This window comes from Gossypium arboreum, chromosome 4 (genome assembly GCF_025698485.1).
Source record: "Gossypium arboreum isolate Shixiya-1 chromosome 4, ASM2569848v2, whole genome shotgun sequence".
Classification (NCBI taxonomy): Eukaryota; Viridiplantae; Streptophyta; class Magnoliopsida; order Malvales; family Malvaceae; genus Gossypium; species Gossypium arboreum.
In genome coordinates, this window is record NC_069073.1 from 37,331,288 (window position 1) to 37,349,561 (window position 18,274).

The window sequence follows — 18,274 nt, forward strand, 5'->3', positions numbered from 1 at the left end:
GAAACTAAGTTTTCATGGAAAATATTACTAAGGCTAAGATCATACAAGCATTCCATTCTTCATGATAACATACTTTCACTCAGATAAAACTATCATTCATAGTTGCATACAAACTATCTCATTAACAAAAAAATATCTCTAAACATTCATTTATTAAAACATACTTATGAAAGAAATAATTGAAACATACTTGAAAATTTTTAAAATTTGAGCAATTTATTTGCCTTACCCCTCTTTAAAAAGAATCAATGTCCTCATTGCAAGAACAAAGTAATGAATGAAATCTGAACACCAGGTAGGGTTGTAAAGAAAGAGAGGTGAGTCATTAAGACTGCTTAAATACCAAGTCTTTCCTAATAACCCAATCCTAGACATGTTCATTCCCGTTACCACATCACTTAGTCTTTTTCTTTCTAAAGAAGTGTTAAGTTAATTCATGCTTGCTATGTTTTATTCTGTAGAAATTAAATCCTAATTACAAAAAAAAAATTCCTAAAGACCTAAAAATAATTAAATAAATAACAAGACAAGAATCCCCCTTTTTATTTTTCTGACTCATTATCCTTGTCTTTTTTAGCTCCATCTCTGCTTGCATAGTCGGTACCTTCAGTCCATGTCCCAAAGATAGCATCTAGGAACTCAGGAACAAAAGTATTAGAGATATTCTTAAAAGTATTTCGAATTGAGTCATCTCTAATTTTCGCATATTTCCAGTAAGTTTGTTGTTGATTGTGCATGAACTTGCACATAGCCATCAAAATTAACAACTTTGATTTCTTTGAAGCACTTGCGAAAGTCGGCATAGGAGTTGGAGATTCAGGTTAAACAATTAGTTTGACTGGTTCTTCTTCTGGCTCAACCCTTGGTTCAGAGGTTGCAAATCCTTCAACTGATTTAGGAGTGTTCAGTTCCTTGTCAGATTTTTCTTCTTCAATGTCTGTAACTGAATTAGCTTCAATTTTAGTTTCCTTTGTTGACTCTTCGGTATCTGGCTCAGTTGTCTCTTCTTACTCTCCTTGATTCATCTCATGCACCTTTTCTACTAACCTTTCAAGATAATGATTTGTAATGCATCCTTGAACATATCGCCCCTTCAGATTTGCTTGTGTTTTAACATGGGCCCTTAAGCAAAGTGAAGTGATTAATAATGGAAAATAAGCATTTCCTGTCTTCTTTTTAGCACAATCATGAACCTCATTGTGAATAATTTTCCCAACATTAATGGACTTTTCTATCAAAATTGCATATAACAAGAGCATATGTTCCGTCGAGATGGTAGAACTATGTGAGATATGCATAAAATTGTAGCGAACGAAATAAAACCATACCTTTACTACTGGTTTTAGGTATTCCCTTCAGCAAGAATGGCTCTCATACTTTTTTATAATCCATTGGGATCCTGGATTTTTCACAATATCAAACACTTGTTGAAGAAAATCCCAATTGATATTGTTCTTCGTAGGGTAGTACTCATCTTCTTCAATATCAGGTAAGTTAAATAAATCATTGATGGACTTAGAAGTAAGAGGTACCTTTTTCTTTCGAAAGATGACCTCAGTAGCATCTTGCATAGTCAAACTAGCATAGAATTCTCAAACTAGTTCATTATCGGGAAGTGAACGAGCATCACAAAATCATTTCCACTTGAGAGCATTGATTTTCTTTCTAATCGGTAAAGGAACAACCATCAAATCATTACTCTTTAAGTCAAAACCTTTTTCCAGCATCATAGATTGATGCTTGAAGACTGAATCAAATCTCTCTTTCACTTCTTCATTGATCAAAATTGGGTTTTCAGGAGTAGTCTTTGCATATCTAGTTCTTTTACGAGACATGGTATGTTTTCTTAAAAATTTGGATTTGTTTTTGCACAAGGGGAAAAAAGAAATCTGTAAAGTGGTGAAGACTTGCTACGGTAACAATCTTGCGACAGCAAGAATAGTGCGGTAGTGACAACGGCGTGCGATAGCAATGGAAGTTTGTAGCGACGACAATGGCGATTTTACAGTAGCAACGGCTGTGCTTCAGCAATCTTCTTGTGGCGGCAATAGATTGTTTCGGCAAAAGGGAAGAGAACTAGAATTTCTTTTGGGTTTTGAGGTTGACGATAAAAAAAAATAGAGAGATTTAGGGATTTTTTTAGGGGTTAAGCAAATTGCTTTGAGGAATATGAAAATTAGTAGAATGGAGAGGGGTTTATATAGGGAAGAATTAGGGCAACATGTAGCAAAAATTTAGCTACATTAGGGTTACTTGGGCGGAAAGTAATGGGAGTGGCGGCAGAGTATGAATTTTCCCTCATTTTTTTTGCTGTTTTGGTCCTCAAACTCAGACTGTATTTATAAACTTACTATAAAAAAACTTACTAATACTTTGGCCAAATTTGACCCCCTTTATTAACATAAAAATTTAAAATTTAAACTAAACAAATGAAACTTAAAAATTTTAAATCTTAATTAGAAAATTTCTTCTTAACAAATTACATTAAATTAATTCCCAGGAAAGGTTGGAGGGGTCACAGCGGTCTCGCTTAAGTTCCAATCTCCTTAGACAGAATTAATTAAGTGAAATAAGTTACGAAAATAAGTTCTAATTATTTATTTATTTATAAAGCAAGTTCATGAAAAATCAAGGGTTTGTTAATTTGAACAAGGATTTAACTCGCTCAACTTCACCATCCCAGTAGTGTTTGAGACGTTGACCATTAACTTTAAATGTACCTTTGTAATTGTCGTATAATTTAATATCTCCATAAGGATAAATCGGTAGATGGTATAGGGTCCTTTCCATCAGGATTTAAGCTTCCCAGGAAATAACTTCAAACTTGAATTAAACAATAAAACCTTCTGACCTTCTTTAAACTCGCGAGGTTGTATATGAGTATCATGCCATCTCTTTGATCTTTCTTTACACATTTTGGCATTCTCATAGGAAAACAACCTCAGATCTTCCAACTCATCAAGTTGTAAAATCCTTTTCTCACCGGCTTGCTTAAGATCAAAGTTCAACTGCTTCAAAGCCCAATGAGCTCTATTCTCCAACTCTAATGGCAAATGACATGTCTTTCCAAAGACTAACCGATAAGGAGTCATTCCTAATGGTGTCTTAAATGTTGTTTGATGGCCCATAATGCATCATCAAGCCTTCGAGACCAATCTTTTCTGCTAGGGCGTACTACCCTTTCAAGAATACCTTTGATTTCACGGTTCACTCTTTCAACTTGCCCATTAGATTGAGGGTGATGGAAGTAGCAATCTTGTACTTCACATCATATTTGTCAAGCAACTACTTAAGCCATTTATTCACAAAGTGAGAAGCTTTATCACTGATAATAGCTCTTGGTGTCTCAAATCGTGTAGACACATGCTTATGTATGAATCACATGACTACCTTAGCATCATTTGTAGTGTATACTTCAGCTTCAACCCACTTGGATACATAGTCCACAGCAACTAAGATGTATTTGTTCCTATACGAAGAAGGAAACGTCAAATAATTCAATCTCTAAAATGTTTGTCAAGGGCATCTCATTCCTCCTTGATATATTTTTAGTCCTTTGGCATTTATCACAGTTCTTCACAAAAGCATAAGCATCTTTAAAAAATGTAGGCCAAAAGAAACCTACTTCCAAAATCTTTGCTGCAGTACGTGGACCACCAAAGTGTCCCCCACTTGGAGATGAATAGAAATGATACAAGATCTCAGCAATCTCACTTTCAGCTACACACTTTTGGATTATATTATCTACACACTGTTTAAACAAAAACAGATCCTCCCAAAAATAATACCGACTATCATGAAGGAATTTTTCCCTTTCTTGGTATTGATCGCGTTATTTCGTGATAGGTTTTAAATATTTATAATTACTCGTTCTTGGACTAACTATTATCATGATGTAGGCAAGTGTATCTATCGAACAGTAGTATAGTTTTAGCAAGACCGGATTGTCGAACCCAAAGGAACTAAAAGTACTAGTAATGACTGTCTTTTTATTATCTAGCCTAAGAATAATGGGGTTTTGTTTTAATTAACTAATTATCTGAACTAAGAACTCACAAGGAAAAGAATTGGAGAATTGCTTTTGGGGAAAATCGGTTGACTTAAGACAATACCTAAGGAAAAATCCACCTAAACTTTACTTGTTATTCTAGCTCCAAATTGGATTATTTATTCATTCAACTTGTTCCGTAGAGATCCCTAAGTTATGTTATTATCCCTATTCAAGACTAATAACATCTAATCCCTAGATTGAATAACCGTGACTTTTCTCTAATTAACACTCTAGGGTTGCATTAACTCAATCTATGGATCCCTTTATTAGGTTTCACCCTAATTCGGCAAAATCTTGTCACCCTATGTCTAGGCGCACAATCAACTCCGCTTAATTATGATAAATGTACTCTTAGCCAGGGTCTATTCCTCCTTTGAATAAGAGCTTATCTTGAATCAGTATCTTGGGATATCAAAACAAGAATTAAGAACACATAATTAAGAACAAGTTAAATATTAATCATACAATTCAGAAAATAATAACAAGATTCGTCTTAGGTTTCATTCTCCCTTAGGTATTTAGGGGATTTAGTTCATAACTAAATAAGAAAACATCTCAGAATAATAAAGAATACAAAACATAAAGAAAACCCAAAACTCCTGAAGGGGAATTGAGGAGAGACCTTCAGTCTTGATGATGAATCCAGCTTCTAAGATGAATCAATCGGCTTCCTTGGAGTAATTCCTTACTCCCCACTCTGTGTCCCCCTTTTCTCCCCTTCTAGGGTGTATTTATAGCCTTTGGAATGCCTAGAAGCCTCTAAATTAGCTTTTTCCAAATTGGACTCAACTTGGGCTCGGCAGGGACACGCCCGTGGCACACGCCCATGTTCGATTACTTCAGGCCATGTTCGAGCCTACCAAATTGAGACGGCCATGTGGTCTACCCGTGTGAGGCGGTCCAGGCCGTATTGATTTCGTACTTTGGCCCATTTTCTCCGTTTTTGGCCCGTTTCTCGTTCCTTTCTCTCTCCTATGCTCTCCTAAGTATAAAACATGAAATTAAAGCATTAGGAGCATCAAATTCACCAATTCTAATGAGAAATCATCCATAAAATGCATTAAACATGGGGTAAAAATATGTATAATTTACAGTTTATCAAATACCCCCACACTTAAGCATTTGCTTGTCCTCAAGCAAAATCAACTCATAATCAAAATAAATTCTCCTCAACTTATAATTCTTATCGATAATATCTCAAAATAATCCATAGATAATCATACATTGAGAATTCAACTAAAAGAACATAAAAGTTTCAAACATTCCAAGTTGAGTATTTAATCATGCAAACATAGGTGTCCCTCCGCACCTAAGTAATTCCCTTTGATTCAGAATATCACAGAGATTCACATCCTCACTAAAGATTCACCCAAATCACTCGAGGTGTTTAAGGACAATAAATGAAACACTCAATAGTCAATAATGAAAATTCATTACCATAGGCTTGCATGAAAATCAAATCTCCACCATTATAATTTAAGATGATACATCAATCAAAAGGTCTTTAGAGGGTTGTAGTGCGGCTTGGTTAGGGGGTGTGGTCATAAGCTGAAAGAAAGGGTTAGAATCGAGATTGAATTGAAAAATTGCCTAACTAGAAAAAGAGTTAGTCTTCATTTGCGTACAACCGAGCTTCTCTCAAAATATGAAATTACAGATATGTATACATAGTTTTTTTTTTTTAAGAACAAGTTAAATACATAGGCCAACTTATTACAAACAAGACATAGCTAAGCAATTTCTTCAACTCAAATCTCGACAAAAATAGAGATCAAATTAATTTAGGGGATTTCAACAATAATGGGTTAAGGGTCAATATTAAGGGTAATACAAGAAATAGCTTGTTAGGCTCAAGGGGGTTTACTAGGGGTTAATCGTGGAGGTAGGCTTTTCATTGCATGAGTGGGTTAATCCTAAGTGCCTTAATCATTTTGATGTACCAAATCAAATGGTGTGGTCTTGAATGCATAAACAATCTATAATTTTAAATTCTTAAAAATCAACTTATCATGCTTGATTCTCTAATGTCTTAAAGTTTAAACAATCAATGCATAAATGTCTATGTTTTAATTCAAGATATATCAATCAAAATCATAAATCAATTAAAATTTATCCTAAATATGATATGAGAGCTTTTTAAGAGAACAAGGCAGTCATTTAGGGATTTTTCTGATAATGAAATGAATGCCTTCCCCCACACTTAAGATGTACATTGCCCTCAATGTACAAAGATAGGTATTATAAAATAAAAATAAGATAGGGAGAGAAGTGAAACTTCCTGTATGATGAATTCCTCGAACTACAGTTTTGGAGAGTAATCGGTTCGAAAGTGGAGGAGGATACTCCGGTGGTCGTAAAGGTTCATTAGTCCATAAGTCTTGGGCCAATAGAATTTTATATCTAGTGGTAGCTATAGTTGTGGTCGAGCAGGACATGGTAGTCGTGGAGAACCTTTCCCGATGGAGTTTTAGCTCCTATGTGATGATGAGCTTAAGAGCTCTATATAACTGTGATAAAATCAAGAACTTTTTAGGGGATATGAGAAAGAATAATTACTTGAAAAGAAATAACCAAAATTAATAATTAAAAATAAAATTCTAAAATCTAACAAAAATAAAAAGTAGTTTCAATAAAAATTAAAATAATAAAATAAAAAATAAATATTTCTAAACATCTTCATCGCTGGATGGTTCGCGAGGTGGGACTGGCGATGAGATGTAGAGGTGTTGACAAATCTGCTGTAGAGTAGCATCAATGTTGTCAAATCGCTAAAAATACTACTGCTCGAATCAGGTGAGGCACTTAAAGATGTCAGCATATGAAGCCGCCGCATAAACTGGACGAGAGGGTGGTGGTGGCTGAGTCGGTGGGTCCTCATGCTGTGGGGGGACATCATCAGGAATGTCCTCGTAGGCCTCCTCCTTAGTAGATTGGGCGAGACGATACTGGGAAGCGTAGGTTCCTCGGCGCCTCTCGATCATCCTCATGCTAAGCATGCTCGAGATGCCTTGTGGAGACATCTGACCGATGAGGGTGAGGGATGATTCTTAGGCTACGATGTTGAGGAGCCCGAAGTGTCGCGCTAGCCTAGTCACATGGGGCCAATAGAGATGACCCCCTTTCGATGCCGCTCCGTCTGGTACAGAATCGGTAGGGCAATGAAATAGGCAAGGTCGATGACGTGCCCTTTCGACATGCACCATAAGAAGTAGACGTCGTGGGTGTTGACGACGCTAGTGCTCTCTCACCTCCCTATAATCGTGTGAGCAAAAATAGCGTGTAAGTACCTCAGAGATGGTGGGAGAACTGATGCCTTAGAGTGGCTAGGATTTTACGAGGCTGTGCTAGGGGCCAAAGTGTGCCAACACTTCGAGGGAGTAAGGAATGTATGTGGCGACTGAGAGCATGTAGTTCATTCTCCTCCCTGAACTCCTCCATATATAAGCCTAGTGCAGTACCAAACTCTGGGATGCTTAGTTGGTGGATTAATCCGCCTAGGAGAAGATCATCGTACCTTGTCATTACGGTCCGAAGATGGAACGTTGAGCATAGTTTCATACCTTGTCATGTTGGCTCGATAATCCTGAAGAATAGCACCCAAGGGTCGGTGGTTAGGAGAGCCCGAATCGCATCAGCGATCTGAATTTGTTCTATGGCTGCCCAGTCGATGTAGCGGCCCGCAATTAAGGGTCAGGCCCGAAGTATTTGGAACAGTTCTTCCTGGGGCCCTCGGGGGAACTGCAGGAGAGGGTGACGAATTTCCGCGGTTGGACCCGTGGAAAATGATGCTCCCTTCCTCTTCTTCGAGGCAAGTACGGCGGCCTTTTTACCATGTGAGGATGACATGGTACCTGCGATTAGAATCATCAAGTCATCTTGATGAGTGGTCGAAGTAAAAGGACTACAGTTTTCAACTAAAAAATAAAATAAAAGGACTACAGTTTTCAACTAAAAAATAGACTCTCAGCCACAACCGAACATAACTAATATAATAATTTCGTGACCTTATCATTGTATGTAGTAATGGCATGTGTAAGACAAAAGATTTAAGCTTTCCTAACAACATGAAATGTATGATAAATAATTGAAAAATGCAAATTTCATGAGAGACATTGGCATGGAAATATCATGAGAATGAGCATGGTAAAATCATGGGTATGAAGTTTTCCTAATTACTTGATTTAACATGCAATGTATAATACCTAACTTAAGAATGCAAACTAGATGATAAAATAATGAGCAAAATGAAAAATAGTTCAAAAGCAATGAAGATTATGCTAATAATAAATATTAGTGATAAGTAAAATAGAAGTGAAAGGAGTAAACAAACACTAAGGGAGAGAGATTGAGCGTTAAAAACAAAGTTGAAAGCAGCACACGAGCGTGGCAGGGGGGCCGTGTGGAGTTGCAGTGGCTAGGGTTAGGGTTTTTGAATGGAGAAAAAAGTGAATAGTGCAGAGTATTTATAGATTTTGGGGCACAAGGCCATGTCACACGCCCGTGTCCCCTAATTTTAGCCCGTGTGATTCACGAATTTCAAATTTGGGCGCGTCTAACATTTAGTACACGCCTGTGTTCCTTGGGCGTGTGGGTTCACACGGCCGTGCCGTACTACCGTGTCTAGCTCCATTCGCTTCTCCCACGCCCGTGTGTGAAAGCCCCATGTCCGTGTTAATTTAACAGGTTCGACCATGGGTGTTAGACACGGGCGTGTCTCACGCCCATGCTAGTTTCTCAGTTTCGACCACAGGTCTTTACACGGGCGTGTCGCACGACCGTGTTGTTTTTGGCAGGCTTGACCACGGCCATATCGCATGGCCGTGGCGTTTAATCGTAACCCATGTTGGGGAAATATTTTGCCCTGTTTTCACACGGCCTTACGCACGCCCGTGTGCTTGGCCGTGTCTCTGCGGAAACACCTGTATTCAAGATTTCTATTAGTAAGTTAGGAGTTAAATACCAAAATTGAAAGAAATTACTATTGTTAGTTCTCGGGTTGCCTCCGAGAAGCGCTTATTTATAGTCTAAGCTCGACTTACCTCTCCGTTGAATAATCATGGTAGTTTGAGGAGTTTATTCTCCTCATTCCTGCTATCAATCTCATCAAAATAAGGTTTTAACTGGGTGTTGTTTACCTTAAAAGTGCCGAACTTAGGATGACTCACCTCCACCGTATTGAATGGAAAAATACTAAGTACAATAAGAGGGATTTCTTCATTCGTTGTGGTAGTGACAATATGAGGATCTACGGCATCTAATAAGACCTTATCACCAACCTTAAGTTGATTTTGAGAGGTCTCGAGCTTGTTTTGGTGTAGTTTCAGTTTGTCAGGTGTTCCTGGTTTGTGCGTCCACCATTCATCGAGTTCCTCGATTTGTAGTCTTCAACTTCATGAACAGGTCTTTTACTTGAGAATGACTCGTGTATTTCCTTCAGACTTATCTCCTGCAAAGTGGGTTGTATCATGTGGTTAGTTTTAGTAGAATGATTTAAATGATCACCTTCAATTCCTGATGTGTTGCCAGAATTGTGAGCTTGAAGGGTGATTGTTTCGTCTCCCACTCGGAGTGTAAGTTCACCTGTGCCAACATCAATGATGGTTTTAGCAGTTGCTAAAAAGGGCCTTCCTAGAATTAAAAGAGTGTTGCTATCGTCTTCTATGTCTAAAACAATAAAATCAACAGAAAATATAAATTTATCGATTTTAACTAGCACATCTTCAATAATACCTCTAGGGAATCTTATAGTTTTATCTGCTAATTGAATGCTCATCCTAGTCTGTTTGGGTTTCCCGAGACCTAGTTGCTTAAACATTTTGTAAGGCATGACGTTGATACTAGCCCCTAGATCAACCAATGCATAATTAACATCTAAACTACCAATTAAGCAAGGAATCGTAAAACTCCCTAGGTCTTTTAGTTTGTTGGGTAATTTATTTTGGAGAATTGCCGAGCAAACTGCGTTCAGCTCCACATGTGATGCCTCGTCTAACTTTCACTTATTTGCTAAAAGCTCCTTTAAAAATTTCATTGTGTTTGGCATCTGCGATAGAGCTTCAATAAACGGTAAGTTAATATGTAATTTTTTTAAGAGTTTAAGGAATTTACCAAATTATTCATCTAAGCGGTCTTTCCTTGTCGCGTTGGGGTATGGCACACGAGGTTTATATTCTATAGTCACTGGTTTATTTTTATTATAATCTACCTCACCTTGACCTTTGCTTACCATAATTTCTTGCCTCGGTTCTGGTTCAGGCTCAACGACTCATTCGTCATCTTGAATATTAATTGCGTTGAGCTATTCCCTCGGGTTAGGTTCGGTATTACTTGGCAAACTACCTTGTGGTCGTTTGGAGATTAGTTTGGAAAGCTGGCCTATCTGAGTCTCGAGCCCTTTGATTGACGCTTGTTGATTTTTAAGTGCTGTCTCAGTGTTCTGAAAATGAGTTTTTGACACTGATATGAATTTTGAGAGCATCTCTTCAAGGGTTGGCTTCCTTTCCTGTTGGTAAGGTGGTTTTTTGTAGCCCAGAGGATGTTGTGGTCTTTGATTTCCTTGACCGCCCCACGAGAAATTGGGGTGGTTCCTCCAACCTGCATTATAAGTGTTACTACATGGATTGTTTTGAGGTCGAGGATTATTACCCATGTAATTTAATTGCTCGTTATCCATGTTGTGGCCATAAGGTTGGTATTCTGAATGGTTTGTTCCACCGCTACTTGCTTCGCACTGCATTACTGGGTGAACCTGTGAAGAATGAAGAAAACCATCAATCTTTTTATTCAAGAGTTCTACCTGATTAGAGAGCATGGTGACCGAATCGACGTTATAAACACTGGTTGTTTTCGTTGGCTTTGTCATCATGACTTGCCACTGATAGTTATTCAGTGACATCTCTTCTATAAACTCATAGGCATCTTTCGGTGTTTTATTACTGATGGTTCTGCGCACCGCTGCGTCAACCATTTACTGAGTCGAAGGATTCAGACCATTGTGAAATGTTTGTACTTGGAGACAAAGCGGTAACCCATGGTGAGGGAACCTTCTCAAAAGGTCCTTATATCTCTCCCATGCATCGTAGAGTGTTTCTAAATCCATCTTCACAAAAGAAGAGATATCATTACATAATTTAGCCATTTTAGCCGGTGGAAAATGTTTTAGTAAAAAATTTTCAGTCATTTGTTCCCAAGTAGTGATTGAGCGTCGTGGTAACGAGTTCAACCACTGTTTAGCTTTGTTCCTCAATGAAAAGGGAAACAAATGAAGACGAATGGCATCATCAGAAACGCCATTGATTTTATATGTATCGCAAAATTCCAGAAAGTTTGCTAAACGAGTGTTGGGATATTCATCCTGCAAACCATCAAACTGAACAAATTGTTGTATCATCTGAATAGTGTTAGGTTTTAATTCAAAAGTATTGCAGCTACAGCAGGTATAACTATGCTAGATTCAGTTCCTGTTAAAGAAGGTTTAGCATAATCATACATAGTGCGTGGAGCAGGATTTTGATTAACCGCGATTGTAGGAGGTAGCTGATTGCCTTGGTTTTCAGCCATCTCTTCGGTTGGGGGTTGAGTATTGTCTTCTTGCTCGTTCTCTGTGTATCTTAAGCTTCGCCTTATTTCTCTTTGGTTTCTACGTACTGTGCGATCGATTTCTTCGTCAAAAAGTAATGGCCCCGACGGTTTTCTTCTAATCATAAACTATGAAAACCTGCCAAGAGAAGGAAAAAGTAAGTTAATAAATAATAATAAAATTAAATTAAATTGCAAGAAAAATAAATGGCTAAAGTAATAAAAATTAAGCGTTCTTAATATCTTAATTCTGCAGCAATGGTGCCAAAAACTTGATCTCGTTATTTCGTGATAAGTTTTAAATATTTATAATTACTCGTTCTTGGACTAACTATTATCGCGATGTAGGCAAGTGTACCTATCGAACAGTAGTATTGTTTTAGCAAGACTGAATTGTTGAACCCAAAGGAACTAAAAGTACTAGTAATGACTGTCTTTTTATTATCTAGCCTAAGAATAATGGGGTTTTGTTTTAATTAACTAATTATCTGAACTAAGAACTCACAAGGAAAAGAATTGGGGAATTGCTTTTGGGGAAAATCGATTGACTTAAGACAATACCTAAGGAAAAATCCATCTAGACTTTACTTGTTATTCTGGCTCCGAATCGGATGATTTATTCATTCAACTTGTTCCGTAGAGATCCCTAAGTTATGTTATTATCCCTATTCAAGACTAATAACGTCTAATCCCTAGATTGAATAAACGAGACTTTTCTCTAATTAACACTCTAGGGTTGCATTAACTCGATTTATGGATCCCCTTATTAGGTTTCACCCTAATCCGGTAAAATCTTGTCACCCTATGTCTAGGCGCGCAATCAACTCCGCTTAATTATGATAAATGTACTCTTAGCCAGGGTCTATTCCTCCTCTAAATAAGAGCTTATCTTGAATCAGTATCTTGGGATATCAAAACAAGAATTAAGAACACATAATTAAGAACAAGTTAAATATTTATCGTACAATTCAGAAAATAATAACAAGATTCGTCTTAGGTTTCATTCCCCTTAGTTATTTAGGGGATTTAGTTCATAACTAAATAAGAAAACATCTCAAAATAATAAAGAATACAAAACATAAAGAAAACCCAAAACTCCTGAAGAGGAATTGAGGAGAGATCTTCAGTCTTGATGATGAATCCAACTTCTGAGATGAATCAATCGGCTTCCTTGGAGTAATTCCTTACTCCCCACTCTGTGTCCCCCTTTTCTCCTCTTCTAGGGTGTATTTATAGGTTTTGGAATGCCTAGAAGCTCTCTAAATTAGCCTTTTTCGAATTGGACTCAACTTGGGCTCGACAGGGACACGTCCGTGGCACACGCCCATGTTCGATTACTTCAGCTCGTGTTCGAGCCTGCCAAATTGACATGGCCGTATGGTCTGCTCGTGTGAGGTGGTCCAGGCCATGTTGATTTCGTACTTTGGCCCATTTTCTCTGTTTTTGGCCCGTTTCTCATTCCTTTCGCTCTTTTATGCTTTCCTAAGTATAAAACATGAAATTAAAGCATTAGGAGCATTGAATTCACCAATTCTAATGAGAAATCATCCACGAAATGCATTAAACATGAGGTAAAAATATGTATAATTTACGGTTTTTCAGGTATTTCATTTCTCGAGGAATTATTCCACATTCAAGATAATTTGCAAAATCAGCAAACCAAGGTGTTTCATGAATTCGACTTACCTAAAATAAATTTTCATTTGAGAAATTCTCGTTGATAGGCACACATGATCGAATTACCTCATCTTGTTCCAACTTTGACAGATGATCAGCTATTTGATTTTCAACACATTTTCTGTCTTGGATCTCAAGGTCAAATTCTTGGAGTAAAAGTATCCAACAAATTAGCCTCGGTTTCGCATCTTTCTTTATAAGCAAGTATTTAATGGTCGCATGGTCAGTAAATACTGTAACTATGGTACCTATAAGATATGAGCAGAATTTGTCAAAAGAAAAACTATAGCAAAGAGTTCCTTTTCAATTACCGTATAATTGAGTTGGGCTCCCGTCAAAGTTCTACCTGCATAGTAAATAGGGTGAAACACTTTGTTTCTTCTTTGACCCATCACAGCTCCAACGACATAATCACTTGCATCGCACATCAACTCAAAAGGTGAGCTTCAATCAGGTGTAAAGATTATTGGGGCTAAGATTAACCAGTTTTTTAGATCTTCAAAAGCTTCCAAACATGCTTTGTTGAAATCAAGCACTGTATCTTTCTCTAACAACAAACACAATGGTTTAAAAATTTTTGAGAAATCTTTGATAAACCTTCAGTAAAAATCGGTATAGCCTAAGAAACTTCTAACTCCTTTCACATTATTTGGGGTCAGTAATATTTCAATTACGTTCACCTTTACTTTATTGACTTCAATTCCTCTGTTTGAGATTTTATACCCTAAGACAATCCCTTCCTTAACCATAAAATGACATTTTTCCCAGTTAAGGACAAGATTCGTCTCTTCGCATCTCTTCAGTACCTTAGCCAAATTACTCAAACAAATATCATAACTGTTACCAAAAATAGAAAAATCATCCATGAAAATCTCAACAAAAGTTTCAACCATATCAGTGAATATTGCCATCATGCATCGTTAAAATGTTGCAGGTGCATTGCATAGACCAAAAGTCATTCACCTAAAAGCAAACGTATTGTATGGACAAGTAAGGTTGTTTTATGTTAGTCCTCCAGAGCTACAACTATTTGGTTATATCCCGAATAGCCATCTAAAAAACAATAAAATTCATTACCTGCTAATGATCTAACATCTGATCCATAAAAGGCAACAGAAAATGGTCCTTTCGAGTGGCTTTATGCAATTTTCTATAATCAATACAGATTCTCCAACCAGTAATAGTTCTCATTAGAATCAACTCATTACGCTCATTTTCAACAATCGTGATTCCACCTTTCTTCGGCACACACTGCACCGGACTTACCCACAAACTATCTGAAATAGGATAGATGATTCTTGCATTTAACCATTTGATCACTTCCTTTCTCACAAGTTCTTTTATAATAGGATTGAGCATCAAATCGAGCTCTTTCACCTTCTTCTAAAATAATTTTTTGCATGCAAAAAGTAGAACTTATACCTCGAATATCAGATATGGTCCAACCAATTGCTTTCTTAAATTTTTTTAGAATAGCAATTAGTTGCTGCTCTTGATCTTTCATTAGTTCTGTTGAAATAATCATAGGCAAAGTGGAACAGTCACCTAAATAAACATATTTCAAATGGGAAGGAAGTACCTTTAGTTCAAGTTTAGGAGGTTCTTCAATTGACAACTTGGGTTGCACAAATTCTCTAACTTCTAACTCCAATGGTTCAAACCGTGTAGATTGAATAAAATTTCTCAGATTGGCTTCAATCAAAGCCATGTTTTCTTCACCTTCTTCATCCTCCAAAGGTCAAGATCTAAGGCTTTCTCTAATGGATCTTCTTCAAAATTACTTTCCATAGAAACCAAGGTTTCTATCTTTTCCATAACTAAACACTCTTCTGCCAAATCAGGAAATTTCATCGCTTTAAGAATGTTAAAGGTTACCTGATCGTCTTGAACTCGCATGGTGAGTTTACCTTTCTCTACATTAATTAACGTACTTCCCGTGGCTAAGAAAGGTCTCCCAAGGATGATCGACACTTCCTTATCTGCTTCAAAATCTAAGACAATGAAATTAGCAGGGAAAATAAATTTATCAACTCTTACCAGAACATCCTCGATCTTTCCTTCGGGATATGCTAAAGATAGATCTGCTAGCTGAAGCATCACAGTTGTAGGTCTTACTTCACCTATCCCTAGCATCTTGAAAATAGACTTAGGCATCAAATTGATACTCGCTCCTAAATCACACAAAGCTTTACCACTGTAAGATTCACCAATGTTACAGGGTATAGTAAAGCTTCCTAGGTCTTTCAATTTCGGTGGCAGTTTGTTCTACAAGAATGCACTACACTCCTTTGTCAAGGCAACAGTTTCATACTTACTCAATCGTTTCTTCTTGGACAGTATATCCTTCATAAACTTCACATAATTCGGCATTTATTCTAAAGCCTCTACCAACAGAATATTGATGTGTAACTGTTACAGAACATCCAAAAACTTCTTAAATTTCACCTGCTATTTTTGCTTATGTTGCTGCAATCTTTGCGGATATGAAGGTGATAGAACTTTCAGTTGAATCGGATAACTCTTCTGAGTAGGTAAATCTATATCCAAAAAAGATGTTAAAGTATCTGAATTCAATAAGTTAGGATTTACCTTGTCAGTCTTTGCAGATTTTGACTCTTTTGGTGTAGGAATTTCAATAGCTGGTTGATTCTTCTCAACGGGCTTATCTTCAACATCAATCAATCGGGGTTCCAAAATTTTACCACTTCGTAATGCCGCTACCTTGATATGTTCTTTACCCAAATTTCTTGGATTCTCAGTATCACTTGGAAAGGTTCCTTACGGTCTATTATGAAGCTCCGTGGCTAACTGACCCATTTGGTTTTTCAATTTTTTCAATGTTGCTGCTTGGCTTTGGATCAAAGCGTCATTATTTGCCATATATGCTTTCAACAAGTTCTCCAAACTATTTGATGCCTCAGCTTAAGGTGGTTTTGGAGCTTGCTAATTAAACCCTTGAGATTGGTTGGGTCTATGCTGCAATAAGTTATTGTTCGGTCCATTTCCTTGGTTGATCCAAGAAAAGTTAGGACGATTAAACCATGAAGGATTGTGAAAGTTGAGCTAAGGTCCTTGTCCACTCCTATTTTGATATTGGTTCCCCACATAGTACACTGACTCGGGATTTGATGGGTAATTCTCAAAAGAATGACCTTCCCCACAGTACACACAGGAAACTATTTCAAACGGACTTGGTGGTTGAGCTGCAAAATTATTAGCACTATTAGTGGTAAAAATTTTTAACATAGAGGAAATAGATGATACCTGAGTTGATAACAAAGTGAAGGCATCAACTTCATGAACTCTGGCTACACATCTTCCTGAAGCCGTTTGATTTGTTGGCTATTGATAGTTATTACTCGCGATCCTCTCGATGATCTCATAAGCCTCATTATAAGACTTAGACAAAATTGCACCATTCGCAGAAGCATCTACCATCAATCTTGTATGTGCATTGAGACCATTATAGAATGTCTCCAACTGGATACAATGAGAAATCCCATGATGAGGACACTTAAGAAGTAACTCCTTGAATCGCTCTCAAGCCTCATACAAAGACTTGTCATCTAATTGTTGGAAAGTTGCTATCTTGTTCCTCAACTTAGCGTTTTTGCTAGGCGAAAAATACTTAACCAAAAATCTCTCTGCTACTTATTTCCATGTAGATATGGAACTTGGTGGCAATGAATTGAGCCATGCTCGTACTCGATCTCGCAACTAGTACAGAAACAACTTCAACCTCAGTGCATCTTCAATCACGCCGGCTATCTTGAATGAATCACTCACCTCCATAAACAATTAAAGGTAAAGATGTGGATATTCCATGGGCATACCACTAAATTAGCCCACCGTTTGGAGCATTTGAAACATCACTGGTTTCAATTCAAATTGGGTTGCCCCAATATCTGACCTTCTAATTCCTGGATTTAACTCAATGAAAAGTGGCACAGCATATTGTTTGATGCTTCGATCCCTATCATCGGCAATGAGGATGGGATTTCATACATGATCAGCTTCATTACCTTAGTATTGATTTTAATTTCCAAGGTCCATCTCGACTTGTCTTTGAGTTGTTCGTTCACGTCTTCTTTGTCTGAAAGTTCACTCAATTTCAGGGTCTACAGGGGAAAATCGATAATCTGATCTATTCTCATAAACACTTGAAAAGAAAATCACAAAATTAAAAAGAATAAGTTAGTAATGTTAGAAACAAACCAAATTAGAAGTAAATAATTTCACAAAAAATGACTATGGCAACAGTTAACAATCTCCAGCAACGGTGCCAAAAACTTGTAACGCGTAGGTTTGTGCAAGTGTACATAGTCATTAACAAGTAATAAGTAAGTATCAATTTACCGTCTCCACAAGGATTGTATTTGTGTTAAATCACTTAATTGTAAAATTATACTAACAACTTGGTAAATAAAAACACAATATGGTTGAGAAGTGATTATTAAAATTAAATATATTAAGTTAAATGCAATGATCCCTAATGCAAATTATCCTAAGTATGCAAATTATATGAATGAAATAGATTTTAGAAAAATTAAACACAATTTGCAACAATTATAACATAAATAAACTAGGACAATTACTTTAATTAAACTCAATTTATTATCAACATGCTTAATAACATTCGGAAAAACATTCCATGGCAACTCGATCTTTCATGAGTTTGGAAACCACATTAGGTCCTTTTGGAATCCTTTACTTAGGAAATATGCATTTTACTGATCCTTATTTACTAAAGGTTTCTTAGCATTCGTGTGAGGTAACAGGGACGTGTTAGGTTTGAAACAGTTTAATCACACAAATCTAAAAACTATGCAGATAATAGAGCTTGGTTAGATTTGTTATGCAACCTGCAATTTAATCGGGTTAGGATCTAAATTAAGCATGCACATTTCAATTATGCATCCACTATCCGTCGTCTAGTTAGAATTGCTCAGCTAATTCAGGTGCATTTCA

General features: G+C 37.0%; 2 non-coding genes across 2 annotated transcripts; both read left to right on the forward strand.

Moving 5' to 3' along the window:
* The first annotated feature begins 11,076 nt into the window (after positions 1 to 11,076).
* Positions 11,077 to 11,183, forward strand: LOC128292022 (small nucleolar RNA R71). Its single transcript, XR_008282006.1, has one exon. It is a non-coding gene; the product is annotated as a small nucleolar RNA R71 (small nucleolar RNA).
* Positions 11,184 to 16,802: 5,619 nt separating this feature from the next.
* On the forward strand, positions 16,803 to 16,909 carry LOC128292308 (small nucleolar RNA R71). Its single transcript, XR_008282293.1, has one exon. It is a non-coding gene; the product is annotated as a small nucleolar RNA R71 (small nucleolar RNA).
* The last annotated feature ends 1,365 nt before the right edge of the window (positions 16,910 to 18,274 follow it).